The sequence below is a fragment of the Erithacus rubecula genome (assembly GCF_903797595.1).
Source record: "Erithacus rubecula genome assembly, chromosome: 8".
Taxonomy (NCBI): domain Eukaryota; kingdom Metazoa; phylum Chordata; class Aves; order Passeriformes; family Muscicapidae; genus Erithacus; species Erithacus rubecula.
In genome coordinates this window covers 31302102-31325478 of record NC_136659.1, presented here as the reverse complement: position 1 = coordinate 31325478, position 23377 = coordinate 31302102, and the positions used below count along the sequence as shown (strand labels likewise).

At 40.4% G+C, this 23377-nt stretch overlaps 1 protein-coding gene across 3 annotated transcripts in view; it reads right to left on the bottom strand.

The window, feature by feature from the left end:
• The window catches only part of THSD7B (thrombospondin type 1 domain containing 7B), a 484878-nt gene that overhangs the window by 327862 nt on the left and 133639 nt on the right, over positions 1-23377 (bottom strand). For 2 of the 3 annotated variants that reach the window (XR_013774988.1, XM_079311745.1), the window contains exon 5: positions 3470-3696. The gene's annotated coding sequence lies outside the window, so the exon portion shown is untranslated. Of the gene's footprint in view, positions 1-3469; positions 3697-4996; positions 5115-23377 lie in introns of those variants that run through there. The other variant, XM_079311747.1, reaches the window with a different exon arrangement.

Sequence of the window (23377 nt, the reverse complement as noted above, 5' to 3'; positions counted from 1 at the left end):
GAAAAATATAAATGCATAGATTTCATATGAAGAATAAAGCTAAATGTAGTACAGCCATGCAAAAAAATTAATGCTGGGGGCATGCTCAAAGAATCAAGTTCAACATGACCTACTGCTTCTAGATTTAAACTGCTGCTGCATGCTTTAAAATTTAATTCAGAAAACATGGGGAAAGATTCAATTTTCTTTCCTGGTATAGTCATACTGATATAAAACTTTCTTCTGTATTATGATCACTATTAGGAGTCTACAAATTGTATTGCAGATTTAGAACACCACAGACTATTTGAGAAACCCTCCAGGTTTAAGGTGAGAAGTGAAAGTTATTTTTCAGCCCAAGTTCCCCTGAAAGCACACAGGGGAAAAAAAATCCCAGCCTATTAATCCAGCAGCTCCAGCAATTCAGTCTGTAGCACTTGGCAATCTGAATTCAACACGAAGCACCTATTCAGCCAGGCTCCACTGTGTTCCCTCCACTGCCCAAAGATGCCTAAACACAATTATGTGACAAATCAGAGGGTGCCTGAATGACAGTGAATAAGAAGGCCTAGAAGTTTCCTTTAAAAAAAAAAGAAGAAAAACTTTCCTCAATTTCAGTGTATTTTGAAGACAGAGACAACTGCTCTCACAGTAAGGAAAAACAGATAGACAAGTGTCTTAAGGTAAGACTGTTCATTTCATGCTTTATTAGCACAACCCTATTAGATATCTTTTCCCCCTTCATTTTAATTAACAGAACTGCAATATAATGGAGCCATCCTGAAGGCCTCACAGCTAAAAGCTGTAATTCCTATTATATACTCTATATAATATACTCTATTTTTAGTGGTATACAATCTTGGTTAGGGAAGTAAAAAACAACTCAGACTGAAAACTGTCAGGTTTATCTTGAACACAAACAGAGAAGAGGTTGAGGTCTCTGATTTGAAGACAATCTGGCAGTGTTGAGTTACAGGTCACTGACACTGCATTAATTTGAAAAGTTCTAAACCCCTCCCACCAAACTGGTACCTGAACACTGCAATACTTCATTTTTTCATACCAAGGTATGCACAGCTTGTACACAGACTGAAAGATTCACATTTTGCATCTTGGTGTATTTGTAGTTTTCATTTGTGTGCACATGTCCCCCTCAACAGACACTTCTCAAGGGACAGTCACAGGGAGGGCTCAGGGTAATTCCCTGTCTGCCAGCCCAAGGAGAGGCTTCTCCAAAGCCAAAGGAGGTCACCCAGCCCAGAATATGAGAAACTGCTGTCCTTTGGGCATTAGCACCCAGCTGAATCCAAGAGACCCCTCTGAGCAGCTCTGGTGGGAGATCTCAGCTGTGCCTCCTCTCACTCCCTCCACTTGCTCATCCTGCCCTGGGGATAATCCTTGACAAATCTTTTCCTCCCCACATCTTTAGGGACTTAAATATCTAAACTAGACTTCCCAGTTAATGAAGCCCTCACTTGAATTAAAAATCACAGGGAGGGTGGGGTTTTGGGGGGAAACAAGGGTTCTTGCACCAACCTTAAACACACATATGGTGCTGCTGGCCCCACAGCTGAGCCAGAGGGTGACCAGTGTGTCACAACAGCACTGCAGGGTGACCAGCCCCTGCATCTGGGCAGGAGGCAGCTGGTGTTTCCAGCTCCCAGGATCACCACCTTGTCTGATGTTTGAGACAAGATTGCATCCCACTCTCCCCAGACACCCACATACCATTTAAGAAGTCCATAATATCTCCTCATCATTGCAGCAATCTACCTCAGAGCTCCATCTGTATCAAAGCACTATGATTGCCATCCAAACTCTTTGGGAGTGATGAGAAATTAAAACAAGTAACATTTATTTAACAGCAAATGCCTTAACTCCAGTCATATTCCTCTTCAGAAAAAAACAACCATATGGATGGTACAAATGCTCCCAAAAAATTATGAGCCTCATCCACTGACTTTCTCTGAATAAAAATAAGGGTCTGCATCAGAAGTGCAGACTTTAACACTCAGCAAAGCAAAACTTATTTTGCATGAACCTGATATTTACTTTTTATGAAGTCCACATTGAGCTAAGAGAGGCAATTAGGATGGATTGGTTCAGTGTTGCCTCAGGAAAGTGTGGCAAGACTCTGAATTGGGAACAAGCAGACTATTAGATAAGCAGCTCCTCCTCTCTGCCTCATCACAAACTGTTATATAGATAAAGTTGCATTTTCTGGAGTGTATAATGCAGAACAAAATTAAATAGATTTTCCTCTTTTCTGTAGGGCTATGCTTCATAAGGGCAAACTTATGGACTCCCTAGACAGCAGAGGAGAAGTGAGATTGTATCTCTAGCCCATAAATCTGTTTTGCTAATTTTGAAGCTGTAAGAGATGGGAAGAGAGGTCTAAAGGAGCTTGTTCCATTTTCCAAAACAACTAATGGGCAAGATGATATTAGCAGCTCTTTTAAGGCTTCAACCTTCACTTATCAAAGAAGTATGTTGTGGGTTTTTTTTGTCATTGACTTCAACAGTGGAGGATCATGCCTTAAGAAATGCAGGTTTTTGTGAGGTGAGAAGAATTTAAGAGCAAGTTTACCCTCCCTTTGCCAGTAATTCACAATATTAAACTTCCCTTTAACTATAACATTCCCCTTTAATTTTTATATCTACATCCCACATTCATTCAACATTCATGTTGAACTTCACATTAAAAAGTTGCCTCCCTTATGACACTGTGTATGACCATGAAACGTCAACCCCTTGAAAATTCTTGATGTGAGCATAGGGAAAAATGGGGAAAATTGCTTCAATAACTTTTTGCAAAACCAGCAACATAAGCAACTAGTGTGGTTGCTGTGTGATAACCAGAGCAGGGATGCCTTTATCCAGCTCTGCCTGCACAGCCCATAGGAGGTGAGGGCTGCCAGGGGCAGGCAAAGCAGAGCCTGAACTGGTGGAATCATCTGCAAACCTCACTGCTTTGCTTTCCATCCTGCTGAGGGCACTGGGCAAGGCAGGGCAGCCCAGGCAGGACAGTGACACAGCAAAGGCTGCAGAGAAGTTACAGCACTGCAGCAGGGCCAGCAATATCCCATTTCTCACACACAACCCATTTGCCATTTACAGGGGTCTGTTATCTCCCTATCAATGGATCAATGGAATTACAAGCTTATTATGCACAGTCAGGCTTGGATTATAGCACATATTAAGACAACATATGAGGTTTTTTAATACTGAAACAATGTTTTGCTTGTTTAATTTTTAAACACCTTCTTCTACCAAAGCATAAATCCTATTATCAGCTTTTGAAGTTATTACCTCAAGGTCATCTTCAACAGTATTTACCATTATGCTACCAATTTCAAGAAACTGTCTTTAGAAGGGTTTTCTATATTTACCAATTGCGAGTATGGACTTTAAATCAGTCAAGTTACCTGATTTCGATGCAAACTGGGGGAAAACAGATGAATTAATTTCAGTAGAGATGAAAATGACTCACCAGTATCTCTATTCAGAGAAGCACTGCAATCTATTGTGGTGGTATTGGCAGCAGGACAAGACACATTACACTTGCAATGCATCAGAGGAAGGAAAGGAAGTAGGCATGTCCATGAGGGATGGGAAAGCCCACTTAAGTTGTCAGAGTACTCCTCCATCCCATGAGAGGCTCAGGGTGACAGCAATACTTCTATTTATTGTTCAATCAGCTTTCTACAGTGCCCAGTCCTGTACAATAGCAAAAGGACAAAGAAGGTGGTCAGTAAAAACAAAAATGAAAGTGGCCACGGCAGATTTGATCCAGAGCTTCATGAAATGCAGAGGAAATGCTTCAGATGTTCAGCATCTTCCCTGGTGGCTTCAGACTGGTGTGTTCTGGTGCCTCCTAATCAATATTCAACAAACCAGAGGTGGCCCTTCTCTGAGAGGCTAATGAGTGCTTATGACCCCGATCTGGTGTTCACCAGATTGTTAATACTGGTGCTCAAAAGCTCAAGTGAGGACAGCAGGGCAAAAGAGTAATTTGGTTTAAACTGGTCACAAGCTGCATTCCTCTCAGTAAAGTTATGATAGCTATTTGTCATGCAGCTCTGCCTTATACAAGCAGAACAAAAATTAAAGGATTGTGGTATTTTTAATATTACATTTATGAAGATGATTACCCAGCTGCTGTTTAATCTCCATCTGTGTTCTGCTGCATTTATACCATTAGTGCCACACTGTGGTTAGACAGACAGACTCATATTTTGGAGAAAAGAGTGTGGCTGACAATTAGCATAGAGCAGTGTGGAGCAGCAACAAATGAGCTTTTCTGCACGCTGTTACCTATAAATTATAATGACTGCTTACTTTTTGATAGCTTTCCAAAATCAAGCAAGAGACACAAAGAGTCATGCAAGCTCCAGCAGTTCTCTACTACATTCAAAGAAGTTGCCTCCATGACAAATCTGCAAAGCTTCAATTTAACTGGACTAATAAAGTCCCTCCCAGCAGGGAGTACACCATAATTTTTATACTAAAAAGAAAATTGCAATAAATCTAATATCTATCTGCTTCCCTTTTTTTTCTTAAACCTTATTTTAGTATAATTCTACATTTGTGTGTTGTTATATTGTATATTGCAGCTGGCCTAAAATGTGTTGTAGAACTGTTCTTCATCTATCTGTTACCCTATCCCAATAACACACTCCTGCTTTCCACATGGTGAATTCTGTTTAAATTTTATTTTCCAGTCAGTCATAAAACAGGGGTTTGCAGGATGCTCTCAATGTGCTTTAGACAGGAGGAAGAACCTCGTGGTCATCTTGAACAACTGCCTGACATCCTGAACAGGGCAGCAATTCTGCTTTCTCAGAGAATCACTTGGGTCTCCCAGTGCCAATAATTACCCAAAGGGGTATCACAGAACCAGTTCTTGCATCCCCTTGGGACATTTCCATGTGACCATGGGAGGCCCCACGCCCCAGGTAACCCCCTTTCCTCATCAGACAAGCACAGCTTCATTCCCACCACTCGTGTTCTTGCTCACTCACCTCTCAGATGGACTCTGACAGCTCCTGCTACTCCCTCAGGCCAACACTCTATAAGTTTTATACCTGTTATCATCCTGCATATCGATTTGGAGAGGCTGCAGTTGATTCAGGCTGTTTTCACCCAGGCAGGAGGTACTTCCTTCTTGATGCACCTTTTTACCATTGCCTCACTCCCTGTGAAAATCTCACGACAGCTACCTTTGATTTCACTCAGTTTCTGCTGCAGGGCAATGTGATACAGGCAGCCACAAAGCAGAGAAGATTTTGGGGGTTCTGAGAGGGGTTTTTTAGTTTTTTTTGTTTTTTCATGCCACACAATATTAATTATTTTTGACAGCAGCCTAGACAAACTCCAACAAAGCTCTTCCTTGAAGAGGAAAAGAAATCAGCACCTCTGCTCATACTCCTTTCCTTTACAAATAAGTACACCATGCTGAGTTTTTTAGAATGAGTCTCAGCTGCTTTCAAACTGTCACTTAACCTCTACCTCTTCAGCCTGAAAATAAGCAACTCCTTTTCTTCACATATGACACCTTTGATTGGGAATTTTCCTCTTCATAGCTGCTTCTTCACACTTAGAAGCGCTATAAATAGTAAAAATGGTACAAACCCCTTATTTTCTGAAAAACAGAGGAGAGTTGAGATGTTGTTTGGTTTTTTTTTTATTTTCCTTTTCTGTATTTTATTTCTTGATGTCTGTTTCTTAATTTCTTCTTTCACAAAAGGAAAACCACTGCTTCTCTTTCTGGGCATTACCTTCCAGAGATGCTGACTATTCAGATTTGGTATTGATTACAGCATTCATTTGGGGCATTCCTTAGATGTAAATATCAGGCCAATTACCTGCATGCATAGGTTCTAAAAGTACATTGTTCCAAGCACAGACATTGTGCTGTCTCAGGCAACTATCCATAAATCTCTTAAAGCACTAAAACTCAAGGACTTGAGCTCATCAAGAAACAGTTATCTTTACACATACATCAAGGCAGCTTTCCACATGTGACAAATGTGCAATTATTTACACATCTAATAGAGACCTGCATTCTGTCTCAGCTCATTGTGGCAAACTCCTCACAGTAAATTCACAGTAACAACACTGCTTTAAAGACTTAGGCAAAATGTGTGTGGCCAAACATCACTAATGAGAGCAGGCTGCTGGCTTGCTCCCCTCCTGCTTGGGTGCTCTGGATTCCTCCTCTTACTGATAATCAGAGCAATATAGATGAAAGAGCATACATTTATTGGGCCACTAGTCAAAAAAGGTGCAAAGTCATACAGTGAGAGAAGAAAAGAGAAACCATAGGGACTACCATGAACCTCACTTGCATTTTCACCTTTGAAAGTCTCCTCTTCATTAATTGGAGAGTGTATTACCCTAAAATGAAAATCAACTATTCTCATGAGAGTCAAATGCACAGTATCTTCTTCCTTCCTAAGAAATACAATTTTTACTGAGATAACTTCCTTCTTCTCAAAGCCAGAGAAAAAAAAATGCAGTAGCAAATCTGTCTTAGAAGTAATAACTTACCCATTATATTGGAATGGTATTTAAGTGACAACAAGGCAATCAACAAAAGAGAAACATTATTTGTTCAGTCAATTTCTTCAAAAGTGATAAAACAATTCAAAGCCCAGGCCATTACAATGCTGATAAAAGAAGAGAGGCAGAAACCTGGGGAAAAAGAAGTATGGCAATATAAAATATTCAGAGTACTAACATATGATATAGTTTCAGAGACAGTGAACTCAAAATAGGAAAACAATTGCAGTGTTTGAAAACTGAAGCTGAGCAAATCAATGATTGCTAGTCATCAGCCATGCCTCACACACATCATTTATTCAATCAGAATCCTTACTTCATCCTCCTTGACAGAAACAATAAAAAAGTCCTCTGTGTAGTTAAGGCTCAATCTGTATATCTGAGGAAGACAGGAATCAGATAAATTCATTTTAAGGCAGAAATTTTTCCTCTAATTTTCCTCATAGGTAGTAGTTTTCCAGCTCTCCAGTGTCCTTCCATGTGATTGTGAATCACAGTTATTGCAGAAGCACTCACATGGAAATAGGGGTGGTAATAGCAGCTGAGTTCATTGGCACTTTCTGCCAAATGAAACCAAAAAGCATTAGGTATTGATGACCCTAGAGGTCACCAGCTAACTGTGAGGGGAAAGTGGGAGTTATGGGTACCAGAGATATCAAAAACATGACTAAAATACAAGGAATACAAGTTGTCTATCAATATATTTTTTCATATATTTTTGTCATTCCTATCAGCATGGTATGCAAAAGCCCTTGTCATGGGAGATAATCCCATTCTGCTAAACTCCTTGTAAACAAATAAAGAAAAGAGGGATTGAGCCCCAAAGTCAAAGAAAAGGAATTCAAGAAAAGGAATAGAATAAGACAGTATCCATCAGGAATGAATTATAAGCAGCAATGTGAAGGATGGCAACAAAGACATTTTCAAAATGTTTCTTCAGACTGGGAAGGCAGTTTGAGACAAAACCTTGTATTTGTAAATGCAACAAAGCCAGGCCTGTGCCATGGGATGTGGGATGATCTGTCACTTCTCAGCAAGATGATCCATCCTGACCAAGGGGATAGGAAAAAAGTTGGCATTTGGCACAGCTACAATTGTCAAGGTCAGAGAAAATTATCAGTGGTAGCCAAGGCAGGAGTAATTAAAGCCTAGACAAGATTATTAGAGACTTTCTGTCCCACAGTCACTGGTGACAGTGCTCTTTCCCTCTTCTCTGCCCAGCCCTCCCATTTTCCTCTCTTGTGCCAACCCTTCCACCTCTTACCCTCTCTTCCTTTGTTCCAAATTAAACCCAGGGTACAAACAACAGATGAAGCCGCTTCTGTCACAACTGACATCACACAGTCAGATCATATTAGCTAATGCATTAAATAGACACTGAAAACCAGGGAAAGGGATAAATTATACCCTTGTCTGTTTGTTCAGCTGCTCTGCCCTGTCAGTTGTGGTGTTTGTTTGTTTGTTAAACTGTCCTCGCTAAGAACAATATCCGAGAGCTCTGGTGCTGACAGTGCCAAGGCAAAGGATTCCCAGCCCCTGGCTGAGGGTGTGTGCCCCCTCCCCTTCCAAAGGGTCTGCAACCACCACCTCCTAGGACCCTCTTCTGATCTTGGTGCTTCAGGAGGAAATTCTGTACTCATGGAATTGGTGTTTTGATCAGGAGCAAGCACGGAATGAAGATGGCTAAAAAATTGAACCATCTGTAGGATTTTGTGAAATCTGGAAACACATTAAGAAACCAGGCAATATATCCAGAAATCTCTCCCAAAGCTTTAAAGAAAAGAAAATGATACTTGGGTTTTAGCTATCATTAACCAGGGAAGCATCTTCTACCATTTTTCCACCCTAAAGATAATATGGGGAATAATAAGGCTTTGAACTGGTATTTCAAAGGAAGATCAAGCCCTACTGCAACTTCTTATTCCAAGTGATTGATGTGCTCATGGCAAGTATTCTTGTTCACAGACCAGAAGTGACAAGCACCAACCCATACTCACGTAAAATCACCTGTAAAGCATTCCAGCTACACATCTACCAAATCCTAAAGACATTCCTTGATTCATGCCCCACTTTCCCACTTGTACTGGATGACTTCTTGTCTTGAGTTCTGACAAGTCCACTAAGACAGATGAGAGAAAAAGAGAGAGGAAAAAGAGGGGGGGGAAAATGAAACTGTTAATTTTCAGAAATATAATTAGAGATTCTCAGGGATTTAAAACATTTGTTTTTTCAATACTCAATGCAGAGGCAACCCCAGCCATGCCAGACTAGAACCACATGAGCAAGAATTAATTTTTAAAAGAATATTGGCCATTCTGCTTAACTCATGGAGTTTATTCTTTTTGCTGTATCTAGCTGCAAAGTACACTTATTCAAGGAAACTTGCCAGGATACACTAAATTTGGGGATTATACTACGGATTAAGCTCATAAGCATTACACAGCAGTCTTTACAATAGTCCTTGGATATTCAAATTTTTCACAGATCACTTGCAAAAGGTAACCTGAGGTGAAGGATTCTCATACTAGGAGCATTGCAAATACAAATCCAGAAACTCATCTAAATTTGCTTTTGCTCCCAAAATAGCAGGCATGTCCTGGGGTATAAAACATCTGAAAGCATTTGGCCTCAGCTATTGGATGAAGGCACAAATAATGGGACTCTGGGGAATGAGTGGCAACCACTGACCCCACATTTTGAGAGCTTCTTGTTGCAACATAGTTCCTCCCTTTCTGAAGGCACAGCCTCCATAAATCATCACTCTCTAGACTTCAAAGCCACTGAAATATCCCTATCAATACATCACTCAAGTCAGACATCAGCTTTAACATGCTACATGATCAGTAATAGTCAGGGTTAGCAGTCAGAGAGCAAATGAGTGTTGATAGGTCCAGTCAATTATTATTTTCTGACAATACAGTATCTCCAGGAGATCTCTTCCTTGTGTTTCTGAAGATAATATAGAGTTGTGCTTCAAACCATTACCCTCAGATGCCATAAATTTCATGGGTCTGCCCCAGGACACTCACTCACTTCAGACACTTAAAACTACAAAGCTTCAAGGATGCAGAACTGACATTAAAGTCGTCCAAAATAACATCTGCATCTGTACCACCCACATGTGGAGGCAAACAGCTTGAGCTGCTCTCTCCAGCTGGGCTAAGTGACCTTAGCTTGAATCTTCCTGAATTGAAACTAATGACCCAGAACATCCACTGCAACTATCAAAGCAAATAAACAAACACCCTGACAACTCCTGACAGCATCTGAATCTTCTCTCTCTTTCTGCCTGGTATCTCTACAGATCATCTTGATACCAGTCATGAAAAACAGTTGCCAGATCTGTGAGAGTTCCTGAAATACAGAGCAAGGGGCCATAGTTTGCCAGAGGGCCACCTGAGTTCCAGGAGGTCCACAGCAAAGAGTCACAGGCATGGACCCAGTCCAGCCAAACTGGGTAGATTTTGCCCTTGGATGAAGAAAATGCATTACATTTTGGAAGGTTTAAGTGAGAAAATGGGTAACAAACTAGTAACTCTTACCCTGACAGGGCAGATGGGGAGGCTCCAAACTCCCCCTAAATGCTGGCACCAGGCTACAGCTCCCAGATGTTGCAATGCTGCATCCCTGCTCCTGAAACTGGGTCACTGCTCCACAAATACTCAGGGCCAGACAGAGAACCTGGTAGCCCAAAACTAAGTTCTCTTATGGAAAAACATTCTTTAGATCCATTAGAAGTACTCTCTATTCCATTTGAGTTCTGGTTGCATTTAAAAATCTTCCTGATTAAACACAACTAGAGAATGGGAAGATATTGCTCTTTCAGCCAAGTCTTAGTCTTGCAAAGTCAGGCCACAAAAAAGAAACCTGTTTTGACTTGATTGCTAGTCCCCCTCCTCCTTCCCAGCCTTTTCTCTTCTCTGGTGGCTATATAACAAAATAGTCCCAAAATGTCTGCTTTCATTTAGAAAGAAGTCTACAGCCCCTTTGATCATGAAGCAAACCTTTGAAATGTGAAATGAGTTTAAAGCAACACGTCAATGTGTGCTCAAGTCTTTAGGCACCTGTAATAACAGTAGTTGCACGTGTGAGTCAGCAGAGTGCAAATTCTAAATTCATGTTAAATAGAGGACACATGGTCCAGTGATTAGATCATTATTTTGGCATTTGTGATGTTCAGGTTTAGTTTTCTGCTCAACCTCACAGAGAATGGGAATTTGGACAGAAGGTTTAAACCACATGTTCTTCCCAAAAGGGACCTGAGGGTTGGTTGGTGCCAGAATGGCAGGGCTCTGCCTCCTGCCCTCCCTCGCCATCTATGGTTGGATTGGCATGGAATCCCAGCCTTTGGCCACAAGATTGGAAATCCATTCAAAATATTTGCAAAGCACCAGACTCTACTCTTTGAACAGACCAGGGGCTCAGAATTCATTAATTCCATTAATCACAAGAGGATGCAACATTGCATTTCTAATGAAAATATACAACAAATGCAAAGCAGGAGACAGCAACAGAGCAGTGAAAGGAAAATACACTCCTTCTGTAACTACAGCCCTGTGACGTGGGCTCTGTCCTGTATGACATCTTAGAAAAGGAATTTCATGGTGTTTAAACATTTCATTTTCTGACAGCAGATGAAATAGTGAGATAATGGAATAACTACTGCCAAAAACTAGTGGTGAAATGCCTTTGCCTGCTAAAAAACCCAGAAGGGTGTTTATGTATATATATAAAATTAATACAGTTGTATGTATCATTTACCAATAAAGTGAGAGTGTATCCAGACCAGCAACCCTACAGAAACAAACACAGCCGAATTTACTATTTTCTCTCACCACAGTTATGACAGATTCAGAGCACCAATGATATTTTGACAGATTGTTCACTGAAATAGCTCTGGCTGCAATTTATACTTTTTATTTTATCAAAATCCTTGCCTTGTTGAAGCCCAACAAACCCACAGCTTTATGAATACACACCAGACTGTGGACTTCAAGAAGACTGTGAGGAGGAAAAGTCTGCACCTAGGTATGCTATTGAGAATTTTGGCCCTAACAATATTAATTCTGGCCAAACAGAGTCATATCTATCTATGTGGAACAGTCATAATATAAAAACATATAAAGTGGTACCTCTAAAAACCACCACAGGGATGGAGCAGAATCTGGAGCAGAATAAAAATGGTGTACAAGTATAAAATATTCTCTCCCATTCTGCAGCCCATTGGTGCAAGAAAGAAGGGAATTTTTCCCTTCAAGCCAGCCTTTTTTAGACATGAGGCCATCCTATTTTCTGCCAAGCTTCAGGTAGCTTTACAAGGATAAGGTCATATCTTTTAAGATGTACCATTAGCTTCCTTACTGCTGGAGAAAATTAAAAAGGAAAATTGCCTGTCACACCCAGAGAGCTAAGCTGATGATGAAGGCTGAAGTCTGCTCAGATTTTCATTCCTGGGCTTAGACTTTAAGGTTACCTTATTTATTTATTTTCATGCACTTGGAGTGCTGTTTAAAATACAAAACCTGCCAAGTATTTGCTTTCTTGCAAAGATGATAAATTGGGCTAGTTTTCCAATGTGCTGCATATACACAACCTCAACTTTTAGGTGATCTGGAAGGGTCTCAGGTAATTTTATCTTTTTGATGGCATGTAATCTTCAGTGCTGAAATGAGACACATTTTGTCTCTGTTTTTCCCTCACCATCTAACTCATGGCTGGGCTGATGATGTTGGGATTGATGTGCCTAGGAAGAGATACCTGCTATTTTTATTGCTTATATGTTATCTTTTAGTTTTACTATTATTTTTCTGCACACTGGAGAGCAGCAGACCTATCCCACTGCATCTCTTTCTGTGTCAGATTACTCATCCAAGCAATGACCTTACTCTTCTGGAAGCCTAAAGATGTGTTTGTTACAGCAGACAATTGGACACACTGAGACAACCTGCCAGGCATGGTAACTTTGTCCATATAAAAGGTGATGGCTACAGATTCTGATGGATTCTGAATATCTTTTTTTCTGATATCTGCCTCCTTCAGCATAGCTCCTATCTTACTGATAAGTCTCAGTGGAACTTTTTAAGTGTTCAAGATATACAGAAAAGGGATGAATTAAAGTAACCACGATAGATGATATCGAAATATCACATAGTGTCAAAATTAAGCATCCTGTTGCTCCCCAGTCTTACCTTCATAGGTGAGGGCCAGCACAATCATCTTCAGGGCACTGTCACCCCACCCTGGGGCACTCCCAGGCTCTGATCCCACTCCCCCCAAACCTGCTGCTCTTTGTCACCAGAGAATGGAGCCACATTTTAACACTGGGCCTGACTTAAAACAGAAACAGCCATCCACCAGCTCTTGCCTCAGAGCTTCAGTAAATGTCTGAGCAAATCATCTGGTGAATGATGATTTCAGGATCACCAAAGCAAGAACAGAGAAGCTTGTGTTATGTTTCCCTGTGACCAAGTAAAGTGTCATTACCTTATATATACAAAGGTTCTTGGTGGCCAAATCTTCTTCCAGGAAAGCACTTACAGGAATAAACCCCATCCTGTGGCCAGTCTGACACGTACAGAGACACTCTGCAAGACTTTAATAAAGTGACAGCTCAATGCAAAACCTCCAGCTCCAAAAAGAAATCCACATAAATGCAGCAAACTGTGCACTTGAAACCAAGAAGATGCCAGGAAGAGACTGCTTTACATATTTAGGCTATTTCCTCTCCTCCTCCTACGATTCAATGCATCTTTTTTACAAACAGTTATGGACCAAAAAATGCATTTTTCTTTAGATCATTGCATGTACACAGGTTTAATTTACAGACCAAAACAATCAACAATATGGAAGCAGTATTTACCAACAAATGCAGGTTTTATTCATATATGCAGAATACTGCTATGCATAAAACATGATGTGAAACATAGCTTTATGTATTTTTACTAGGCAAACTTAAACTTTGATTTACGTCCATTTCACTAAAACTTTATTGCTTCCTCGTCAGATAGGACAGAATCCTTTCTGTATCTTAGATGGTAAATATAGTTAATGTGCTGAGGCTGCAATGGATCAGCAGAGAAGCTGTTTAATAGTGACATAAATTATTTCAGTGACTTTTCCTGCAAGTGAGAGATGACTCCATGTGCTATAAACTAATACCAAAGGAATGATGCTCTTTCATGCTAGCAAAGTGCCTTGGTTATATTGTTTTTGTATCCTGTTGGGGATGCTACAAATGCAACATGTATTACAACTATATGCACCTAGGCCATTTTTCTTTGCTGTTTTTAATGCTCTCCTGCACTGAAAATTGAGCTTCAGTGTCTGAATGAAGGCAAAGCCAATTACTTTCTTGGAAACCTCTCTTTAAAGTCTGCAAATCCCAACAGATTTTTAAAAACCTTTCCATTAGCTTAAAAATATATTCTAAAATAACGATGCCTGTAGAAACTAAGAAGCATGAATGGAGCTGGATGGCTGTGGAGAGCCACATGCACATCCTGCCCTTCCCCACACTGCAGGGGCTGCTCAGCAATGCTCTGTCTCCTTTAGCCTGTCCCTGCCTCCAGAGACAGGGTATCCTCAGAGCACTCTGTTCAACCTGCAGTTCAAGTGCACTTCTGCTAGGAAAACAGTTTCTATTTGTCCTCTAATTGGTCACTTATAAAAGACCTTTTATGTGCATTGTGGTTCCTCAACAGAAATTGTGGGGATACTGGGGATCTGAGCAGGTGCTCCTTACAGTGCCACAGAAAATGTGCCATCGAGCAGCTGATGCAGAAAGGCACAGTTTCCACCATTTCAGTGCAGTGCTATTGTCTGTTCACTTTTGTCCTTGCCTCCACGGGAATTCTCCTTCTCCTTTTGTCCATTTTCTTATAAACTTAATCGCGGTTTCGCTCTTTCTGTGCCTCCCACCAAGGCAACTTCAGCAGTCCCACAGAATGTCCCTGTGCTGTTAGGTTTTATCCCTCTACTAAAGGGATCTCAGGCAGAACATCAGGACCTCCTTTCCTACTTTTTCCCCCTTCCCCCTCTTCCAACTGTTCCTCCCTCCTCTCCGTGTCTTTGCATGAACTTGAACTGAATTCCTTCTTTTACATTGTCCTTTATTTCTTTGCAAACCAGCACTAAGATTTTTTTCTGTACACCTGCAAATGCCTCCCAATGCCTCAAATTTGATCTGTAACTGCTTTTTCAGTTTCTTTCTCCATCACCAACTTTTCCATCCAGCTCCATCACTCTCATCCCCACAGATCCAAGGCAGAAGCTCTACAGCCAAGTTGTTCTCCCTAGGATCCCCTTCCCTCTCCATTCCTGTAAGCCACACTCTCTCACAGAGACTTGGTTCCTCACATTTTCTCCTCTATTTCCTGTTAAACTTATTAATTCTCACTTTTGCCTCTGCCATGTCTGAGTGAAGCCACAGTGTGACCACCTCCTGTCTGTTTAACACCCAGAACTCTCAGTGCTTTTCCACTCTTTCTTGACTGGGAAAAGGATAAATTTTTGACAAACGTTTTGATCATAAAAATATTTTTTAAAATATTTCTTAAGTGCATAAGAAAAAAGCCTACTTAAACATGTTTACTTGTTTTCAGCCCTGTAACAGAGGAACAAACTGAGCATTTCCACAGTGAGAGGGAAGTGGCAGGCAGAGCCCCTCTCCTGCCCTGCAATATCTGCCTCTGCCTCCATTCCCTCAGAGCCATACCCCTGGCAGCAACAAGCACAGCACTGTCCCACTCCCCCAGCATTAGTCAGCATCTCCACAGAAAACCAACCCTTCCCAGGTCTTCATTCACTTTCCTCACTCCAGCAACACAAAGCAAGAAATATTTCAGCTTTGTTTCCTAAGTTTGGCCAGAAGTACAGACAGTCTGCATCACTCCTCCACCAACCCCTATGGAGCATTTCTTCTGAGGGAGGAAAGGGACTGGGGGAGTCCCTTATGGCTGACTTCTCCTTGAATATAGAGCCCATAAAAGCACCAGTGTAACAGTTATTTCCCCATTGTTCATCCTGCTTTCCAATTACACAGCATACAAATGGGCAGGCACTGAACAAAACACACAAGACTGGCAGTATAACAATTGAAATATAATCATAAAGAACCCAAATTACATAAAATTTAGACCTAGTGATAAATGTATTGTACTTTGGAGTATTTCTTCTAAAGTTTTCCCAGGAAAGTCTTTGGTTATGTCTTAAAGTCTAAACTGGCTCTCTCAGGAGGAGATTCAGTAAGTTATCAGTCTTTTCTGTAGAGGCTAAAGACTACTTTAAGACACAACAGAGAGTACTTAATCTGAGAGATCTCGATCACTTTAAACATTATTTTATTGAAACCTATGATGAAAACTCAAGTCATCTGCATGGAAACATCCAGGCTGGTCTCAGGACAGCCCTCCATATTGTGGCTGAAGCAGGAACAGCTCTTAAGGGAATGCTCAAAATGCATGACAATATAAACCTCACCAGAAGTTCTTGTTTTCCCCATAGTTCTGAGGGATCTCTGGCACACTGATTTCCATTGGTGATGGCAAGTTTTAAGTTTTCCAGTTTCTTCAATGCAAAATTAAGATGTTCTTTGTCATGTGCTTTGAGTCTTCCCTAGATTTTAAGCCAACCCATGGTGCAAATCCTGCTTTTCAAAACTGAAAAGTGCAGCTGTGTTTCTTGTCCCACTACCTCAGCCACCTCCAGAGGAGCCTGCAGAGGCCCCAGTTTCAGGTAACCTGCACCTTATTGCCAGACTTTGGAGTATAATAACTCTAAGATTGTGCTTGCAATTTTTGATAAGTAGCTCCTGTCCTCCTTTCTAGAACCCATGGATTTTCCCAGTCTTCCAGGAAACCCAGCACATGCCCCAGAAAACACTCCATACAGAGTACTTTCATTGCAAAGATTATTGCTATGGTTTCTTTTTCTCTTGAATCACTCAAAGGTTTCCAGAGAAATCAGTGGAATTGCTTCTGACTGAAATTCCTATAGCTGAGACTGAAATTGTCCATGTGTTTCCAGCATTTGTAGGAAGAGAATAGCCAGTTTAGGTGGCTGATGTGAGTGGATGAAGTGCTTTGTACCCCCAGGCTGAAACAACAGCTCAAGGAAGTTTTCCTTCCTCCACCCTCTACTCTCCTCTCCTATTACACACAGGTTTCCAGTCCCATCACTTCCCATAAAAAAACAACGTCAAGGTGGAGAAGGCAGCTGGAAACCTCACTTTAAACACTAACAGTATTTTTGTGATTATTTCATAACACATTTTTCTGATGTTTATTTCTCCTGGAACAGTCTGGAAATGCACAGTTATTTTACAGTGACTTATTACTGTCATTATTACATATGATAACCTCAGAGAATAGACTGACATAATTCAAAATCCACAGAAAATGACAATAAACATCTCTAGGATTCCAGGCTGGCTTTTGCCTTAAGAGGAAGGACTTTTTCATCCTGGAAGCCTTTGCTTAGCTGTGTGAGTAGAAGCAGAGCTGGATGTCCAGGAGAATTACACCATTTGTCCATGATTACTGTACCACACTGACCCAGAAGAACTGGTAAAAGCTGAGGAATTAATTCAGATGTTCCTTTCACATTTTCTGGAAAAATTAAACTAAGTTTGGAAGGAGAAAAAAAAAATCCAAGGAATTTCTCAACAATGAAATAGTGTCCTAAAAATGCCAATTCATGTAAGGGAGGCTGAAGTTGACAGTTCAAATTACTGACAAATTCTAAATGATTATTTGGGTTTAGACTCACAAAATTTTTGATTTTCAATTCTTGCACTTGATTACTCTTTTTCTCTTTTTGCTTGAGAACACGTTCAGAGAATACACATTTGTAAAAGCAGAGGAGAAGGACAGGAACAGACACATGAGCTTTTCTTTCATGTACAAACAAGCTGTAAGTACAGGTAAAACTGAGAGATCAGCCAGTCAGAGGTCTGAAGTTCATCTTGTCTCTTGTTTCCCCTGTGATTTTTTCGTTCTTGATTATCAAGAAAATCAATAAGGTTATGTCCAGTGATGTCTGGTGCTTGTCTATCAACTCTCTGTGCATGAAAAGTGATCGATTTCCATGATACCACAGGAAAAAATAGACTGCCATCATCTTCCAGCCCAGGCTCTGCACTTGAACTCAGACTGACTGAGGTAATCCATCTGCAAACAAATGCTTCCTGTGTCTTTCAGACTTTGAAACTACTTTCAGTGATGTCATGAGTGTACCCCTAGAATGGGAGAACACCCATCTTTCCCATTCTTTCAACTCCCAGTTGGTTTATCAGCTTTGAAGCCTTTTCACTAATTTTTGACTGAGCTCCATTTGAAGTGGGAATTCATTGTTTCCTCTAGTCCCCTGACTTATGGTGCCTTCAGACCATGACCAGACAGAAGAGAGGGACCTGCCAGCTCTTCAGTCTTGTCTTGCCCTGTTTCACTCAAGAACTGCACCTTTCTTCCCTGTTTGCAGTGGGAACAGGAAAGAATTGATAAAAAGATAACTATCTTTTATTACAACTAGGAATGCAACCATATTTTTTCAATATTCAATTTGGTAAAAAGTTTGCTTCTCATAGAAAAGGAAATTCAAATATGTCATGAGCTCATATTGTGTCACAGGACAGAATACTCTGATTGAAATAACAAAAACCACATCTTTCTACTTAACTTGTCTGAAACTATTTCACAAATTAATCTAAACTAATGAGGAGAAAAAGAGACTGGAAGAGTTATCTTGGACAAAACAGGCTGAGGTTTTTGGCTACTATGTTTTCAGTTGAATGATTTTCCCTTTTATTCACCTTTGCACCACACTTTCAAAGAAAGAACTTTACCTACAGCCAGCCCAGAGTAGTCTTTTTGCAGTTGTATCATCCATCTGCCCCAGTAACACTCTCAACAGCAAATCTCTCTATATTGTGCATGTTCAGCTCCAAAGTGGCATCACTGTTTTTTTTAATAGTGATCTTTTTCCTTGTAATTTCTGTACCCTTAGATTTGATTATTCATTTTTGTATTGCTTAAAAAATCCAGATCTCACACACACACACACACTAGAAACAGGGGTCTTGTTCCTTCCTGCATTGCAGTCCTGTCAGTCTTTCATATCTGTGCAAAGTAAGTGCAGCATAAACAAAGTGCCAGGTTTGATTTGAATCAGCTGTGCAATGCATAAATAAGGTGTAAAGCAGGGAATGACTGACCACAGAAACTTTATAGCAGGTTGCTGGGTAGGTACAGAAGTATGGAAATTCTGGCTGCCAATAACTTCATGTAAATAAGTTCTGTAGAAATACAAGGCTGTATTTCCTACAGATACACAGTATTTCTAGTGTATATGTCACAGCTTCCTTAATACATTATCTCTCTGAACATATGAAATTGATGGGGTTTGCACTATCTGTACCTAGAAGATGTATTGGATGAAAGATGTTACAATGTCTGATATAAAAAATAAAAGTATTGAAAAAATAAGCTATTTTCTAAAATTCAATCACAACTGATTTCTAGTAGAAATAGTAAAGGAATATCTCAACATGTTTGCTCTTGAAAATATTCTTACTGGAGAGACTGACTATGTTAACCTCAAGTTAACATCAAGGGCAACTTTAGGGCAACTTAACACTTTAGGGCAATCCCTGTGCCAGTGGTGACAGCAACACTCTCAAATTCTGTCTGTATCTGCATTCCATCTACTCACATATTCGATGTCTAAGGAAATATTTTCTTTTATTGTTCTTATTTTATTTTCCTATACTTTTTTTTTTTTTTCTGGAATAAAAGACAAGCATCCTAAGGAAGCAACATGGAGCAGCACAGCAGCACAGCAGCAAGATGAAGATTCAGGTTTTAAGTCTGAGCCTGACTTACTGTACAGCCTGGTTACTTACCTACTGTTTATTAACTTAACACAATCGAAATTAGTAGAACACTCCCTGATTTCAACAAGTGTTCAGCATTCCTGTAAAATACCAGATAGGGTTAGGTGGACTTTTCCTGTTCCTTAACTAAAACCACCTGCCTTGACTAAAACCTCCTCACCTTCAGAAATCTGTACCACCCACTGAATCACTAAAAAAGTTAAAATAGATACAAACTGATGCATAAGATTAAAACAAAAACAAAATTAAAACTTCAATACTTTGTGTTCCTCTCCCTAGCACTGAAGAGCTCTGACAACCTCCTGGCACACCAAGGGAGATGGAGGCAGCTGAGAACCATCTCACAAACTGCCTGAATGGCTGCTGCCTCTTCCCTTTGCTGCTGTTTCAATGACTATTTAAGTATAGCTGAGGTTGAGTGCTGAGGGTCAGATAATGCTGCTCAAAGGATTTTGGAGAAAAGCAGGAGGAAAGTCCTCAGCAGCTTTAGCTGTGTAACTCAGGATTATAACACGTGTCTGACTCCCTGGAGGGACACCAGTGTGATTTAACCTCCTCTGAACCAATAAAAGAAATTACAGCTCAGGAATTGCACCCCTTCACATACAGGGAAGGTAACAGGGTAAGGAAAGTGTACCAAGGAAAACGTCAGCATTGAAAGGAACATAAAACTTTCCTGAGTGTAACTGTCATTAGAATATGAGTGTTTAAAAAGTTAACAGAGCTCAGAGAAATAAAATGTTGAGTGGCAATTTTGCTGGGTCCAGAAAGGAAACCATGATTGAACACTTTTTTGTTCTTAAATAATCAATTCTCTACATATGCACAGACCGTAGTTTAGAATATTGAATGTTGTTTTCAGTAAGACACACTGTAGGATCTACTGAGGAAACATATTTTGTTAGATTCAGCAGTCTAATGGACTTGCTCTGAAATTAGCATACTAAACTCTACCTAGGCTTGCATCTTAATAGAGTTCACTGAAAAAATGTGTGAATAAGATGTTTCCATCCATCATCTCTCTGACATGGATGCTAAAGTCACTTTTAATCTCTGCATAATAAATGGGATTAAGTTTTCTCTACCTATGGCTTTATCATGCCAGTTTACAAGAGCCCAATAGACAAATTCTCCTGACTGACAATCTACCTTTTTCTACTCTTTTGGCTGGAGTAGGAGGTTTATCCCTTTGTGCAAGTACCTTTCACTCCCCCATGAGTCACACAAACACTCTGCACTGCTGGGGTTTGTGGGTTACCAGCATCAGCAAAGCTTTTGATTTCCGGGAAATAGTAGAAGGGTAAATGATACTGAAAAAAAAAAGAGAAGCAGGTTAAACATGAAGTTAGAGAGAAGTGAAACGAACAAGTAAAAGATGGAGGAGAGTGGTTTTAGAGAGAACTGAATAAAGGTTCTTCCCCCCTGAAGCTTTGTTGAACTCCTGGTTCAACTGTAGGCTCTCTTTAATATCTACATTTCCTCACAGTTCCTCATCTGTGTAACATGGGAAATATCTCCTTATTTTGTGTTACATACTGTGACCATGAGAGGCAATCACATGTAATAACTACTGAAACATATTTTAGCAAGGGCTAAAATCTTCCTTTGAAGGTTTGGCTTGGAGCCTCACAACACTACGATTTTTTTTTTCTTTGGTCTCCTCCTGCTTCCAGCTGTTCCCCCTCTAAATCTGTGTAATGAAAAAGCCACTAGGTGAACACCAAAAATTTGCATCAGAACTGAAGGGAGGAAAGCGCACCTACTGTATAAGGTCAGTAAAAAACTACTTGGGACAGGTCTAGATCAAGACCAAATGAAGGAAATGCAACATCATGATTGGTATCCACCCCCTTCATTGTGTCAGCCTTCACACCTATTCCCAAAGCTGCTGTTCCCAAAATGCAGCAGCTGTTTCACCCCTCACAGCTCCAGGATCCCTGGCACAGCACCAAGGCCAGTGCTCAAGACCACAGGGTAAAATCACACATGGGGGTATTGTGTACCCAGCCCCAAAACAAAGGAGGCAACAACCAGTGATTTCTGAGAGAACACAGGTAAAACCAGGCCATTAACCTGTTTAATAACATCAGGCAAAGGGACTGGGAAGAAATGAGGCCAGAGCCAGTACAGCTGCTTCATTTTGGTAAAACTAAGCTTCTGACACTGACCACCACAACAGATGCCAGCATCTGAACTTCCACAACTATTACATCAAAAGTGCAAGGAAGGCATTTTCACCCTGACTCTCCAAAACAGTGCTGACATTCAAAGGGGCGTAAAAGCAAACCCTATTTCACTCCTCAGACAAATATCAAGAAAGGGTCCAAAGAATATTTGTATTTATTCTTCTGTGTATGTGGGGTGGGCTTTGGGGGGTTTTTGCCTTATTCTTGAAAGAAGATCAAATTGAGATTGAATCACATACAATCAGATTTCCAGAATCCCCCAAAAAAATGAGCAAAAGAAATCCCTCTCAATAGGCTATGTGCTTTTGCCCATATAAAATAGTCCATATAATGTCTCAGGTAACCTAAGTTAAAAGTGTGGAGTGTATTTACACTTGTCTACAAGAGTAGCATTTTATCAATAGACAGGGGGAAAAAAACAACAACCAAAGTTAAAAGTGTGAATCTAAATTTATGTTAGGTCACTGAAGACAGATAAAAGATTTGAACATATTTTCATGTTTCTTATTCATTGGGAAAAGTAATTTAAGCCATGTACTTAACAACATTGACATTTCAATACTTTAAATCTGTTCTCCACAAGTCCAGTCTTGCTGCTCGATGTCTGTAATAAGAAAAGACTCAGTATCAACATATAATTTACTTTTTCTTTCTTTTTTACCTGTGATTTACTGCTCAAATTCCCAAACAAACAAAATCTGAAAGCAGGGAGAAAGAGATGCATGTGATACATACTGTCCTCATCTGTGCAACCACCTACAACACCATTGAGACAGAGCTGGTATTTTGAAGATGAATAAAGTCTCACTGTGAACAGACATCAGCCTCAAAGCTCAAACCCTGAAAGACTCTCCTAAACCACAGGAGTGCTGGACACTGGTCTCCTGCTGTACATATGGTGAGAAGAAAGAGATTTTGTTAAAGTTCTCCATTCCTACCTCTCTTCTCTTTTTTTTTTTTTTTTTTTTTTTAATAGGAAAGGTGATGATTCTTACTTAACTCAGTAAAACATTCTCAGATCAATAGATGAAAAGGTTGATCCATGCATTTAGAAATATTACTGAGTACTTTGCAGCAGATAGCAGTGTGCCTGAAAGCATGCCAAATGTCCCATTTCTTATTCCACAATTTAGAATGAGCCAAGTGAATGCTGCAGGATCATGATTAAACTTTTAAATGTCACATCTACTAAACAGCAGTATCTGTCAGATATTGAGACAGTGTTATATGAACTTAGCTCACATCAGTGAATGAATTATACAACTCTTTGCCCATAATTTGTTTCAATAGGATATGTACACCTCACAGCTACAGTCAATCACTGTGTTCCTCACTTAAGGAGTGTGAAAAATAAACAGTCTTTATTCAGCTCCACTTGAGGAAAAAAGAAGACATATTTTATACACCAGGTATTATTAACATTCCTTGGAATGTCAGGAGGATACAAATCAATAACAAGGATGGCAGACTGAGTCTCAGCCTGTTTGCACATTCCTGAAGGACCCAGCTCATGAAGACCTGCAGCCCATGGGAAGGACACACATTGGAGAAGTTCATGGAGGAATGTCTCCCATGGGAGAGACCCCACACTGGAGCAGGGAAGAGTGTGAGGAATCCCCCCCGAGGAAGGAATGGCAGAGACAATGTGTGATGAACTGGCCACAGCCCCATTCCCCATCCCCCTGCAAGGCTGCTGGGGGGAGAAGGTGGAGAAAATCATGAGTGGAGCCATGAAGAAGGGAGTGGTGAGGAGAAGATGATTTTA